This window comes from Saccopteryx bilineata, chromosome 12, assembly GCF_036850765.1.
Source record: "Saccopteryx bilineata isolate mSacBil1 chromosome 12, mSacBil1_pri_phased_curated, whole genome shotgun sequence".
NCBI lineage: Eukaryota > Metazoa > Chordata > Mammalia > Chiroptera > Emballonuridae > Saccopteryx > Saccopteryx bilineata.
In genome coordinates, this window is record NC_089501.1 from 37,765,824 (window position 1) to 37,781,259 (window position 15,436).

The window sequence follows — 15,436 nt, forward strand, 5'->3', positions numbered from 1 at the left end:
TATTTATGAAATCATAAAATTTTTAAAAGCCTTCATTAAAATAAATTTAGAGCTATTTCTAACCAAGTTTTATGGCTTGCATTCTGGTGTATGTATTTCTCTACATAGATATATTTTATAGAGTACTACATAATATATACTTACAAATATATATTTATGTAAATGCATAATATAATATATACATTAAAAAGCAGTGACTTGTAGAGCTAGACTAAGTCTATAAGAATCAAAGATTGTCACAGAACTTTGGAAAAAGCAGGAAAGTCAAAATAAATAATTATAAAACCTTCATAATGGAAAATAAAACATATTTTAGGAACAGTTTAAAAAGGTAATGATTACCTGGATGGTTTAGATTTCTCATGGGCATGATTGTCTTGACACTTCCTGGGTAGAAAATAAATCCATTTAGAAAATATTGTCCCATTAAAGCATAAATGTCAATCTAAACAATTGATTTACTTTATTCTTTAAAAAGGGGGACTGGGTGAAGAGGGGGAAAGGATTAAGAAATACAGATTGGTAGTTATCAAAGTCATGGAGATGTGAAGTATAGCACAGACAATGTGGTCAATAACATTGTAATAACTGTGTGTGGTGGCAGGGGGGACTGAAAACAATTGGGAAACACTTTGTTCAGTATATATTATCTAAGCACAACAACGCTGTACACTTGAAACTAATACAAAATAAGACTGACTGAAACCTGTCATTGAAAAATAAAAATTTTTAAATGTATTACTTTTAAGGGAAATGAAAACTTCAGTCAAGTGGAAATTAGGGATATAATCACTATCCATTTGTTGGTTTACACAAAATTATAATTTTGTTTAAAACATAACTTTATATGTAAAATTACATATAAAACAGAACTAGAATAATATATTTAATAATAGTGAATAATGTTTTTATTGCAATGAGGTAATACCTTCATAAACCGGATACTTTTAATTTTTATAGTTAACAGAAATAAATTAAAACCATTTTACCCTAAACAAGACACATACAATTCTTATTACTGAGGACATATCACATAAAAAAGATGCATCAAATAAAATTCATAAATAATAGCAATAATATTTTGCTGATAAAGAATAGACCAGAAGATGAAGTGGTTTACATAAAATTTAAAAGCAGATGTTTAATGGTCAGAAAAAGATGATCTAGAATATTTATTTAATTTTTATTGAGTTGAAACTTTAAAAGGGGGGGGGGCTAATCAGAAAGAGTCATAATTACTATTTTATTTAAAAAGTAAAAATCAGTTTTGCTGATACTAACATAGTGTCATCCTATATTCCAATAGCATTTATTATCCAGAAAATTTTTTTAATTTAAAACTTTGATCCCAGTAAAAAAAAACACATTGACTCATTTATGCAAATAGCTGCTATCGGAAAATCTCTTCTTTTTAAATTTCTAAGAAATGTCTACCTAACATACCCTACCATTTTATAATAAAACCAGGTGATACCGACAGCCATGTTCCCTTCTCCTGGGTATTCAAGAGGAGGTCTGTCTGAGCTGGAGGTCCCAGCAGCATGGGGACCACTCTGGTCTACTTTCATCTGAGCTGCGCTGTCTAACTTCTCACTTCAGTGAAAGGCTCAAGAATACGACTCAGGAATTGGAAAACATTCTTATTTCACACGAACCTTTTACGTTAGATTTTAAACATGGTTTACATGAACCCTTTCCATTTCATTTTAAACATATTTGAGGATATTCTTTCCAACACCGACTATATGTGATCCATAAATTCAGTTTCCCTGGAGTTTCTAAGACACATAAAGAAAGGTAGATGGAAGAGAAAAATGAGTGATGAGTCCTTTGGGGAATTTTCTGATCGTATTCATGAGCCATTAAAAATGTGCACTCTTTTCATTAATCTCTTGTCTACAGTTGCTTTATCTTGGAATCTAAAAATCTGCAACATAAACTGTGTTCCCAGGTCTATTACAGGGCTTGGCATGACTGTCTTTTCACCAAGCAACAGTGCGAAGTATTCTAAAGTCACTCTGCTGCTCTTCTCGATTTATACTCACGGAAAGAAATTCACTTTCAAAACCACAAGGCTTTCAAAGTTTAATCTAAGTTCCATAATGACATTTGTCATTTTTTGTGAGGTGATACTTTTACTTTGTAATCGAATTCTACCGACAACGGTGTAAATTCCTGAGCTGGTGGTGTTTTATAACTTAAATGTCTGAAAATGCTTCTAAGCTTGGAAAACAGTTTCTTCGGATCTCATAATATTATTACAACCTATCAAATGTACCATTGCATACAGCTGCAGGTTTAGTTTAATTTTCTCAATATGTATATACTTAGTGCTGTAAAAGTCTATAGTAATGTGGTTAATTATAGCTACATTACTTCTCTATGACTGTGTAGATTCATTTTACTTTTCATATTCTCTAATTGCACGTTCAAAGTAAATTTCTATGTTTCCTAATCAATTGATATGTTTTTTTAAAAACGCAGTATTAGAGCAATCCACACATGAAAACAGCCAGTTATCATTTCATTCTCAGAGATTTCTTTTTATGGTAACCAAACCCACACAAAGTCATTTTTGGCAGTCCTTGCCAACAAAGGAGAGGTATTCCAAACACGGTTTCACATTCACATTTTAAAATTTCCCTAATGCCTTTGAGTGCTAAGAAAAGAATAAGCTATTTTGCCTAAAGGATATGAATTTGGGGTTTTCTGTGGAAGGTGCCCAGCCCATAAGAGCCCATCGGTCAGGAAAGAAGGGCACTATCGAGCCGGCTCAGGGCATTTTTCAGAAAGGGAGGTCGTGATGAAAAGATATTGATTGCCCTATGCATGGCTACTTCAGTGGCAACGGAACTAAAGGAACTGAGAAAAAGAAAAGAAGATCACAGGCTACACGAAACAGTTGCCATTTTTCTGAAAGTGTGCCCTGTTCTTTGGCCCCTCTTCACGGTCCCACTCAAATAAATTTGGCAACTGGTGAAATAATTCCCTCAGACAGGCCCTGAAAGGCCCGGCACAGAAACGGTTTCCCGTAGAGACCCTGACGGAGGTCTCGTCAGGATAACAGCCGGGTGGGCAAGGAGGAGGCTGGCTCTGCTGATGAAATAAAGGCCCACAGTCTCCAGGGCTGTCAATCTGGGACCTTTGGCTTAGGAAAACACTATCGGAGAAAAAAAACTTTACCTCAGGAAATTAATCATTACTGGAGTGGTGGGAAAAGTCAAGTGAGCATTAAATAATAACATCCTAAATAATAATAGGATAGAATGACGGGCAACAGACATGACTTCTCTCCTTCTGGTGTTTTGATAACAAAACATTTTTTAAAAATTAAAATGGTTATCTGGTCTTTTTTTTTTTTGAGAACTTAGTGGTATTTCATTTGTAAACAAACATATGTCTTATGAGAGTAATTTGTGAACAAAATTTTAGAGGTCATTTCCAAAGGTTTGCTATTCAAATGCCAAAGATCAATCACAGAATAAATGTAAGAAATGCATGAGCATCTCAGATTGTCGTGGCCTTAACAACGATGTCCCACAAGTCACTACCACATTTGACTACCGGATGAGGGAAAGGGATCCACTAAAAACCGTGACCAGTGCCAGAGTCCAGCTGAATACAGACTTATTTCCACAGGATGATTAAAAAAAGGTACCTTCCTGAGAGCCAAATTCATCATAAATGCTTCTTTTATTAGGAAAAAAGTCCCATAACAACCTCAGTTCTCCCTAATATGAGCAAGTCGCCTATAGGAGGAAGATATTATGTATTATATAAAACCTTGCCAAGCAATTCAGAGAAAAAAAATATTAATTTAACTATGACCTGCTACTCTTAATATTTTGCCATATATTTTTAATTTTTAAACTTTATTTAGAAAATTAACTTTAACACAGTGACATTGATCAATAAGAGTGCATCGGTTTCAGATAAACATCTCTATAGCATTTGAACTATTGATTATGTTGTATACCCATAACCCAGAGTCAGATAAATTTCTGTCACCTTATATTCTGTCATAATTTTTTGGCAATATATTTATCATTACAATTTTGTTTTTCTAGTAGAATGTTTTCCCATTATATAGCAATAATAATTAAGATTTATCAATAAGTAGATTTACATGAAAATCAAGTTTGCCAGAAAGAAGTTCTCTTAAATGATGCTATCTCATTTAAAGACTTATAATTAACACTTGTCTATAATAAAAAATGAAATACAGCCAAACCAAATTTTCATGACACTTTTCTCTCTAATTAGCATATACATTGTTCCTTCCACTATGTAAATGGCAGTTTATATATGAGTGGATCGTGGCCAAAACTTCTTTTCAAGTTAAATGTAAACACAATAGACTAAAATAATAAAGTTTAGTTATTAACCTGTTATCCTCATATCACAGAATTGCATCACAACCGTCTCTGCCTTCCACGGTGCCAACTTTCCCACAGGAACTCATGCACAACTTCCGGGAATCTAAAAGATGAACAAAAAGGTTTATAAAATGATGATACTTGAAGTGAACAGAATAGGTGTGCTTATTCTTGACTCACAGAACCTGCCTTCTCTGAGGGGGGGAAACAGAACTGATCCTCTCAAGAAGGATCAACTTTCCTCCTCCACCCCAAAATTTTTATTTTCTTTTAAGATAGTTTAAATCTTTGGGATATGTACTTGTATTATAAGTACAAAAGAGAATTGCTTATGACAGCAAAAGTGGAGGCCATTAGCACAACAAGGTTAGAGTTAAAACTTAACAGCAATTATGCCACTGAAGTGCACGATACAGTTCTGCACTAAAGTTGAGGTGCTCACAAAACTCCTACTGTATCAGCAACTCAACTCCAGAGGATGAAGTCTCGGATTCTTGTAGCAAATTCTTTTCTATAGCTTACATCAACAATGCTATGTTCTGTGCTAAAGTTAATTTCTAAAATAGGAAGCCAAAACCAACCAAAGTAAAAGCCTGATACTTAACAAACCCTAATAAGTAGCAAAGAAAGAGACTTTCTCATACTTAGAATTAATATTTATCCAAACCTGATCCAAAGAAATGCATGGAAGGTCAGTCAAACTACTTAATCCAAACAGATTCATCAATCAATGATCTTAAGACGGTCTAGCTCCGTGTATAAAAGGGCCATATAAGATATTATTATACTCCTCACTAGATGGTTAGTACATAGCTGTTCATTTTTAAAAACATTGCCCTTTCTTCCAGGAAAGTTACTGTCTCATAGGAAGGCCTAAAGCAGTAGGACCTGACATTTAAAGTGCGCCATAATCTAGTATCAGTCGGTGAGAGCAATCAAAGCGCTTAAAGGAAGAACCTTGCTTCAGCTATCCCCTCCTTTCCGAATATCACTGCAGTACCACTTCGGGACACCCTGTGCACATTGAGATATGAATCATTACCAGCAAGTAGGCCCACTCAGTTCCTCAAAAGACACAAAAAGTGCAAAAATAGTTTCTGCAATTGAAGCAAGAACCGCACCAGCAACCAGATGACTGTGGGTGGTCAGATAAGCTTCTGTTGCTGCAAAGGGCAAATTATTAAGCAGACGCTAGCTTTCTGTTCTTTCTTAAACTTCGTGCTTCTTGCCTCAAATCAATCATTTGCTGGCACTTAAAATGACACTTGACAAGCTCTACTATTTTCAAAACTGAAAGCTTCATCGAAGCCAAAGAGCATGATTGATTACAAACTGAGGGAATAGTGGCAGTGCCCTAAAAAACAAAAGAAAAAGGAAAGAAAGAAAAGACATATATGTTCTGTAAGATAATGAATAATCAACTACATGTACTGGTATATTTTTCACAAACCAAATGGCATCTCTGTTTTGAAACAAATAAAGTTGTAATACTTTAAAAAACCCACAATTACACCTTGGCAACATGACCTAAGCTAAAATAAAGCATGGCATCCTTCCGAAAATAAATAAATCACTGAGCTCCTTTGTGTTCCGAGCAAAATTCACCCAGAACATAATGGGCCAAGATTCTATAGATACAGCTCTATATAGGGAACTATTCAGTCACTAAATAAAGAGAATAATAACTTGTGCTATTCAGTCACTACCCAGAGTCACTGAACTAAAGTCAGAAGGAGAACGGAGGTCATCAACCTCCGGAGTCCAGCACTGATACCCACTCCTTCTACCTGTGGAGCAACCTAACACAGGTACCGGGCCCAGCCCAAACCAGAGTCATCACTCCTTCGAGCAACCTCCACAGGCAAAGCGGATCAAGTGAGTGTCCCCAGAAAAGAGGGAAAGAGGCATTTTTATACACTCCGTTGTTGGCAGGATTCCTTATTATTTCAATTCTCTATTATTTTAAATTATTTTAAGACAAGTTATATATTAATGATTTAATATGACTTTTTGATGAATCTTACAAGAAGTTAAAGTGTCATTACAAAACTTCTCATGCAAATAAACATGTGTTGTCCATCACTTTTGTTTTTTCTAAACTTAAAAAAATACACACTAGATCATAATTTTAGTAGAAGAGCTGATAAGATAAACCAGCTACACTTTAGACAAGAGTTGTCAAAATTAAACATAAGTATTATTTGCATAACTCGATAAAAAATGGCACATAGGTCCTGGAAACAAGATATGATCCTTTTATATTTTTGGTTAAAAGGAGTGTTTAAGTATGATATTTAAAAGAATGAAGGCTATCTTCATACATTAGGGAAGAAGAGAAGAGATTTTTATTTTCTAGAAGGTAGTAGAAGAGATTCAAAAGTAGTAAATAAAAATGGGAGACAGGTATTAAAAGATAAATGCATGCTGAATATACACTCTATCAATTCACTCAGTTTTTTTGGAGAGAGATACCTTTCTCCCTCTACACAAAAAGGTGCTAAAGGGGCCCATTAACCCCCTTTGCAATCTCTAGAATGGCAACGTAAGAGATACGTGGGAGGTGGTAGAGAGGCTGGAACGGGCTGTGAAGTCACACAAACACTCACATACATATATACACACACAGACATTTTGACCAGTATGAAGATTATGTGACAGTAAAGGTGGTGGTTGGGTTTGAAATGTAAAGAAGAAGAAAAAAAATTAAAGAGATTCAAGTAAGAAAAAGGAAAAGTGGTAATTTTGGAACATTTGGGTAATTCATTACTGGGAAAACAAGGTAAAAGACTCTGAAAAATCAAAAATGTATATGGGAAAAGGGATTTTTCACAAGAGTCAGCCATGGCAAACTCAGTAAAAATTCGCCTATCTTGCCATATTGTTTGGAATTCTGGTTCTAGCAACTGCCTGTAAAAATGGCCCCAGACCTCCCTTTGGTCTATTATTGCTTCTCAGCAGGCAGTTGGTGCTGGAGCACAGAGAAGAGAAAAAATAGAGCATTGTGTAAAGTAACACTACTAAAAACAAAAAAGCAGGTACATGTGAATTAGTGATTATAACTTAAGTCTCCTTAACTGGGGTTTCTTACTATTCTATGACATGTATTGAATGGAAACCTACTGTGTGCCAGCAAATTGTTTATAAAATACATAAGGTAAAAGGTAGCTCTGCATTTAAGAGCTCAGACTCTAGAAGGGAGACGTTTTGAATAGTTCAATAAAGTGTTTTAGATGCTGTCATAAATATGAACACAGAATAGGGAGACCACTAAAGAGGGAATGGTCAATTCTACCAGGAAAATTAGAAAAGGCTTTTAAAGAGGTAATGTTACTACTGAGAAAGTCTTTGAAGAAAACTACATATATTGATATAAAAATGTACATAGTTCTCAATTTTAGATTTATAGATAAATACATTTGTCAGACAAAATAAAAATATAAGACTCTCATTGCAGTTTCTCTCTAATTGTATATACTTTATTTTAGTGTGATGAATTGTTGGTTCATGAGGATGCTTAGGAATAAGATGTTCTAGTTAATACAACCTCATAGTTAGGTAAAGACCACAGAAAAAAATAATTGTTATTTTAACATCTGCTAGTAGTTATTTTCCAAAGTGCATTATCCTTCTCCTTGAGTTAATTACAGTCTCCTGAACATAATTTAATATTTCTTACAGATGATTCAGGCAGGACCATATAGTGCTCTCTTATTCTTACTCTGCATCTGGGTTATGATCACTTGGTATTGGCAGTGCAAATCACCCCCACACACATGTGTTCTTAAACACAAGTCATGTTTTCCAGGACCATTGCTGTAACTGAGATTTGTTTTCTTGACCACATATTTGACATCAAATACGTCATAGCTGACTAACTTACTTAGGAGCAAATATAAAACTATCCATTTCTATCACTAGTTTTTTTTTATCTTATTCTAAATCATACAGGGCATGTTTAGCACTGTGAGAGATTATAGAAATCATTGAATCCATCAGCCAACTAACAGCAAAAAAGCTGAGAACTAGAAAAGTCAAAAGACTTGCATAAGGACCAACACGTCATTATGATGGCTCAGGTTATAGCTTCAAACTTCCAAGTCCATTATTTTCCATTATCCTTTGACTTTCCTTTATTTAAAGTGGGTTTTTTTTTAACTGTACCTATTGCAGAAACTGAGTAAAAGAATGAAAAATGATTAACACATGATATTGGATTTAGGATGAACAAGACATGGATCACCCATATTTTAAAGCTCATCAATCAACAAATCAGAAAATAACAGTAGCTAAAAACCAGTGCTCCATTCAACAATCAGTTTTTTTTAAAGAATTTTATTTATTGAGTTTTTTGTTTGTTTTGGGTTTCTTTTTTTTTTCTTTTTTTTTTTTAATTTTATTTATTCATTTTTGGAGAGGAGAGAGAGAGGGAGAGAGAGAAACAGAGAGAGAGAAGGGGGGAGGAGCTGGAAGCATCAACTCCCATACGCGCCCCGACCAGGCAAGCCCAGGGCTTCGAACCGGCGACCTCAGCACCCCCAGGTTGATGCTCTATCCACTGTGCCACCACAGGCCAGGCTTCAACAATCAGTTTTTTATAGAAAATAAAATAATAAGAAAAGTTCTACGAAAATTTTAATTTTTGCACAATGTGTACAGGGAAGGTAGCAACATTAGTTGTCAAAATAATCATTTTCTCTAAGCAGTAAATTATTTAGTACCCCCCCCCAAAAAAAATTCACTCTCAACCATTTTTCATCATAAACTAGTTTCCATTAACCAGTTTCTTATGCTCTTATAATGAAAAACGTGTTAAAGTAAATATTTTAAGTCAGACAGGAGATCATCTTCTCCAAAGCAAGGGTGGTTCTTCATTGGCAGTCAGTGGAGTTTGGCCGTTCGGTGCACAATAGCAGGTTTCCCCAGGGAGGCCTGTGAAGACATGGTATTCCCATCACCACAGTCACCAGTTCTCCTGTCGAATGGTGAATGCTGCCTTGTGTTTGCAAAAGGGCATGGGCATTTAGTTATTTCGTATATTTAAAAATCTTTTTTGTTGTTGTTTTTCTCTTTTGTGATACATTTTTTATATTTTTAATTCCATTTTTATTTTTCTTTCCCTTCTTTGCAATTTCCTCTACTCTATCCCTTAATGCTATTGTGGCAGGTAAATAACTCCTTCTTGCCAAGCTGTCTTAAACTAAATATATGGAGAATAAAACCAAAGAGTAGGACTTTTTTGAGTACTACTCTAATGAGAACTATGCCATGACAAAGTCATAACACCAACATATTGTTTTCTCAAGTTTTACCTTTTACAGGGCTTATGTTTGCTATTTGGTTGCTTCAGGTATACACAAACAAAGTCATGATTCTTTACCCAATTTTTCTATTACCCCCGAATATGCCAAGATTAGAATAAAGGTCAACTGGGTTTTAAAGAGCATTTTATGAATTTGACTCCAATGGCAAGAGAAGTGAAGGCAAAAATTAATGAATGGGACTACATCAGACTAAGAAGTTTTTTCTCAGCAAGAGAAACTGATAACAAAATAAACAGAAAGCCAACTAAATGGGAAATGATATTTTCAAACAACAGCTCAGATAAGGGCCTAATATCCAAAATAGAAAAAGAACTCATAAAACTCAACAACAAACAAACAAACAATCCAATAAAAAAATGGGAAGAGGACATGAACAGACACTTCTCCCAGGAGGAAGTACAAATGGCCAACAGATATATGAAAAGATGCTCATCTTCTTTAGTTATTAGAGAAATGCAAATCAAAACTGCAATGAGATACCACCTCACACCTGTTAGATTAGCTATTATTAACAAGACAGGTAATAGCAAATGTTGGAGAGGCTGTGGAGAAAAAGGAACCCTCATACACTGTTGGTAGGAATGTAAAGTAGTACAACCATTATGGAAGAAAGTATGGTGGTTCCTCAAAAAACTGAAAATAGAACTACCTTATGACCCAGCAATCCCTCTACTGGGTATATACCCCAAAAACTCAGAAACATTGATACGTAAAGACACATGCAGCCCCATGTTCATTGCAGCATTGTTCACAGTGGCCAGGACATGGAAACAACCAAAAAGCCCGTCAATAGACGACTGGATAAAGAAGATATGGCACATATACACTATGGAATACTACTCAGCCATAAGAAATGATGACATCGGATCATTTACAGCAAAATGGTGGGATTTTGATAACATTATACGAAGTGAAATAAGTAAATCAGAAAAAACCAGGAACTGCATTATTCCATACGTAGGTGGGACATAAAAGTGAAACTAAGAGACATTGATAAGAGTGTGGTGGTTACGGGGGGAGGGGGGAAAGGGAGAGGGAAAGGGGGAGGGGGAGGGGCACAAAGAAAACTAGATAGAAGGTGACAGAAGACAATCTGACTTTGGGTGATGGGTATACAACATAATTGAAAGACAAGATAACCTGGACTTGTTGATCTTTGAATATATGTAACCTGATTTATTGATGTCGCCCCATTAAAAAAATAAAATTATAATTAAAAAACAAAACAACAAAAAAAAATATGGCCCCTGGGAAAGGATGACACGTAAAAAAAAAAAAAAGAATAAAGGTCAAAGTTAACTTATATAAACAAAGAAAATGGAGATATCAAGTAAAATATGCATTATATTCTTAAGTACACACAAAATTGGCTGACCTTGCTCAATGAAAAATTCATCTCATAGGAAAGAACAGCCTCCCACATCAATGTAAATAACATCAAAAACAATAAAAGCACACCTGAAAACTTGGCTAGCATTCCATACTTCATGCTACAAGTGACTCTCAGATGTGATGAAAAAGAGCTATCCCCAGTGTCCTTACGTGAGGCCTATGAGCAATAAATATCCCTCAGAAAGAAAACAAGGTGAAGTTGATGCTATGTGTAATCTAACCAAGTAGGCATAACCACCAGTGATAACTGAGTTGCTGAAATACTTAAGTCTATCTCCTCTCTTAAAATTTTTGGCAGAGTGCGAGAACCAACCATTTCTTATTGAATTAACTACTTGTATTCAACCACATATGGACTATATGAATAGTTAAAAATCCAACTTAATGTCCCACAGGACATAGGGCAAGAGGTTGGCAGAGTAGAAAGTCAGTCAATATCTGTCAGGTGAGTGAAGGGATGAATCAACAAATGTGAATAAATGATTCAGTGAACTAATACATGAATGTGAATATACCATATGTTTGTGTCCAGTACCTGGGAAAACACTCTTCTGGCTTAATGACTGAAAAAGAGCTTCATACACCCTCAGACATAGAGCGTGGGTGGGATGTTGACAAGTCCGACACCATATCCAACAAATCAAGGACACAGAAAGCCATCAGGACTAAGTGACACATAAGTGGAGTTTGGGAAAGTTGAGCAACCCCAACCTCAAAAACAACTCATTTATTATAGAATTTCTGGCACTTTTTCAGCTACCAAACACAAAAAGAAAACTTTTTGTCATTTCATATGTTCTAAATTTATGTAGAAAAATATCTTAACAAAAATGTGTACTTTTTAAACCAAATATGTAATAAGTTTAAACATCCAACCACTTCACCCTACATTAAGGATCTAAAAACAGTAATAAAATTAAGTGATTAAGAGTTAAGCTTAAATTTCTTCATGCAAAATTGTGAACAAAAAGCTATTAATTCAACTTGGATTCCCCAATTTCTCACTCTTTCTTTCTTGCCTCCTTATGGATTGGTGTGGTCACTTTAATTGCTAAAGATCTGATTAACGCTGATTCTATGTACTTATGTGTATTTATTCCAAGCATATAAACATGAAGATAATTGAAAACCAGGAAAAGAAAAATGTTTCCTGAATTAGAACTTGAAGCACTGAGGCAATGCTTTAGCCATAAACCTCTGCCTCTGCCTCTGCCCTGAGTGATGATGCTCTTTTTCAGTCATTAAGCCAGAAGAGTGTTTTCCCAGGTACTGGACACAAACATATGGTATATTCACATTCATGTATTAGTTCACTGAATCATTTATTCACATTTGTTGATTCATCCCATCACTCACCTGACAGATATTGACTGACTTTCTACTCTGCCAATCTCCTGCCCTATGTTCTGTGGGACATTAAGTTGGGTTTTAAACTGTTAATATAGTCCATATGTGGTTGAATACAAGTAGTTAATTCAATAAGTCAAGACAAGTAGGACAATTCTATCAATGGCCTCAAGATATAAAAAGTCATTCCTTGGGGTTGCTCATGAATATGCCTACCTTTTGCAGTCTTAGAATACATTTATCTCACTGAAACAAAGATGCTGGCCTGCTTGCTAACTAGAAGGGCAGAACTGGGGTAGTATTTAAATCACTGAAGCCAGACTGTCTAGGTTCAAATAAATCATGAATCAAGCATTTCCTAGCTATGTGACCATAAAATCTTAGTATAAAAGAAATAATATCAAATATCACCTGCAAATCTCATTCAGTTGTGAAATATCAAGAAAAGCCATTAAATTTAATGAACCCAAAATACTTACTAACTTGATGACACCTTGATCTTGGATTTCTAAGCCTCTAAAACTGTGAGAAATATTTTTCTAGTATGCCACCAAGTCTGTGCCTTCATTAAAATGGTAGACTGAGAAGGCCAATACAATAATTTAACATAATTTTACAACGTACATAAAATTGTTGGGATGAGGGACAAAAGGTGAAGAAAAGAATATTGGATTTTGAGTCAGGAAATCCATATTTCTATGCTAGTTCTAATACCTGGTAGCTGTGTAATCTTGGACGATTAATTATTCTTTTTGATCCTTTTTTTCTTCACTCATAAATGAAAACAGTAATTCCTCCCAATCATGGTTTTTATGATCAGGAATTTTGTCATAGTAGGCACACAGTAGACTGATTTTTTTAAACCTAAAGATAATGTGATGGAGGGGGACTCCTGAGAGGAAGAGAATACAATAATTAATGATATTGTATTGCACAATTCCATATTACTACTTAAAGAAAAAATTCGCAATAGTCATGCTGTGTTTGATTCTATCAACATTTAGGAAATACTTATTGATGGCCTGAATATTCACTTTTTATGGTGTCATTAGTGATCAAGGTGATTTTTTTCACTGTTTTTGCCAATAATTTATCAAAAGAAATTGATGACAACTTTATACATTTCACACACACATACACACACACACAATTCAATGGTTATAAATATATTTATTGGTTACTACTAGAACAATACAATATATTATAGTTTATTTAGCATTAAAAAGAAGCCAGGTGGTATACAATTTTTACACTGAAGAAAATTTATCTGGTGTCAGTATCAATAGGATTTTCATTCTCACTCAGGACTGGCTTTAATGATACTACACTTTAATCCTATTAAGTGTCCCTCTTTGGGTTGGCACTGGAAAGCTAAGGTATTAATGCAGGACCCTCTAGGCAGTAGAGTATCTAGACCTTCTTGGCATATACTTTGGTCACTAACACCATTTCTAGCTTCAAATACTCTTCCTAATTTTTTCCCATCATATTCACACTTACTAATATGTACACATACACACCTTAAGAATGGGGGCTGTTACAAAAAGACATAATAAACATAGCTAGGAACTGTTTCCAAAACTGAATCTCTAGGTATATTTCAATAGCGTTCGGGCAGCACAACTGTGAAAACTAATTGGATCCAGGTATATATATGCAAAAAAAAAAAAAAAAGGAATGTAAAAACTCCCCAAATGTTTGTCTTTTCCTTCAGCCTTCAAGTATATTGATACCAAGAAAAAAAAGAATTTCATAAATATAATAGAAAAGGTAAATATAACACAACTCAAGAGAAACAGTAATTATTTTCCTTCTCTGAGGAATCACATATGAATAATATGGGAATAATACGGTCAAATTATATTATCTTTGAGACACGGTCAGATTTCCAGCTACTGTCAAGGCTCAGCAGCACACATGGTAAATGCATCTGACATATTCTTGGACACAGAAACTTACACTGGCAGACCTTACACATAGATCCTGGGCAGTGTATTGCAGGGCTTGGATGAGTGTGCTCTTCTGTTGTTGTTGTTGAACATTCATAGGGTATATAATCAGATTTGGACACTTGTACTTTAACAAGTTTAGAATCCATTTGATCAGAAAACATTTCAAGTCTCAAATCAACCTCTACTTTTAAAGTATAAGCACCAATTATCCTAAATGTTAATAAAATTTTAAATAACAAATTAGAGTCTAAAAACCATTTTCAGTGCCATTTTGATTAACTAATTATATGTGATTTAATTTGACCTTTGTTTTCAAATAAATTTAAATGCTAGAAAAATGTGTATCCCAGATTCTTAATTTTGGATTTCAGTCATTATTGACCGTTACCCAATATGGGCATACTGTCTTTATATTTGTGTTCTTCACATCCATGTAAATAATTTGAAGAATACATTTTAAACCACTTGACCAGAAATAACTCATCTTAAAAAATTATACACACACACACACACACATATGGCAAAAGTAGGCTTACAGTTGTGAATATGCATAAGTTTATTCTTGTATTATATACTTTTCCATACAACTGCATGTGTACTTATACATATATATTTCCTTTCTTGTGTGTAGGTAAAGATATAGATATAAATGTAGATATAGCTGTGCTTTTGCTTTTGCTTTAGCTTTGAAAATAGTTTGATAAAATCTGCAGGCTCACAATGGCCTTAATTTATACAGTATTCATTGACACCAGATTTACTGATGTCATTTGGAATCACACTTTCATTCTCTCTGACATACCAATGGGAAAAGAACTTGTTTTAAAAATCTTGTTAAGATTTCTTCCTTAGCACATACTCTCATCAAGACAAACAAAAGTAGTGAAAAATCAGCAAAAGCAATTAAGCAAATAGTGTGTTTGTAAAGTCATGGTGCACTTTTGACCGGTCACAGGAAAGAAACAAAAGATGATAGAAATGTGAAATCTGCACCAAATAAAAGGAAAACCCTCCCAGTTTCTGTAGGATGATGTGGCAGCATGTGCAC

General features: G+C 34.6%; 1 protein-coding gene across 9 annotated transcripts in view; it reads right to left on the reverse strand.

The window, feature by feature from the left end:
* The window catches only part of HIVEP2 (HIVEP zinc finger 2), a 191,939-nt gene that overhangs the window by 24,309 nt on the left and 152,194 nt on the right, over positions 1-15,436 (reverse strand). For all 9 annotated transcript variants that reach the window (XM_066248562.1, XM_066248561.1, XM_066248559.1 and 6 more), the window contains 2 exons: positions 4,386-4,479; positions 343-387 (listed from right to left, as the gene is read on the reverse strand). The gene's annotated coding sequence lies outside the window, so the exon portion shown is untranslated. The remainder of the gene's footprint in view (positions 1-342; positions 388-4,385; positions 4,480-15,436) is intronic.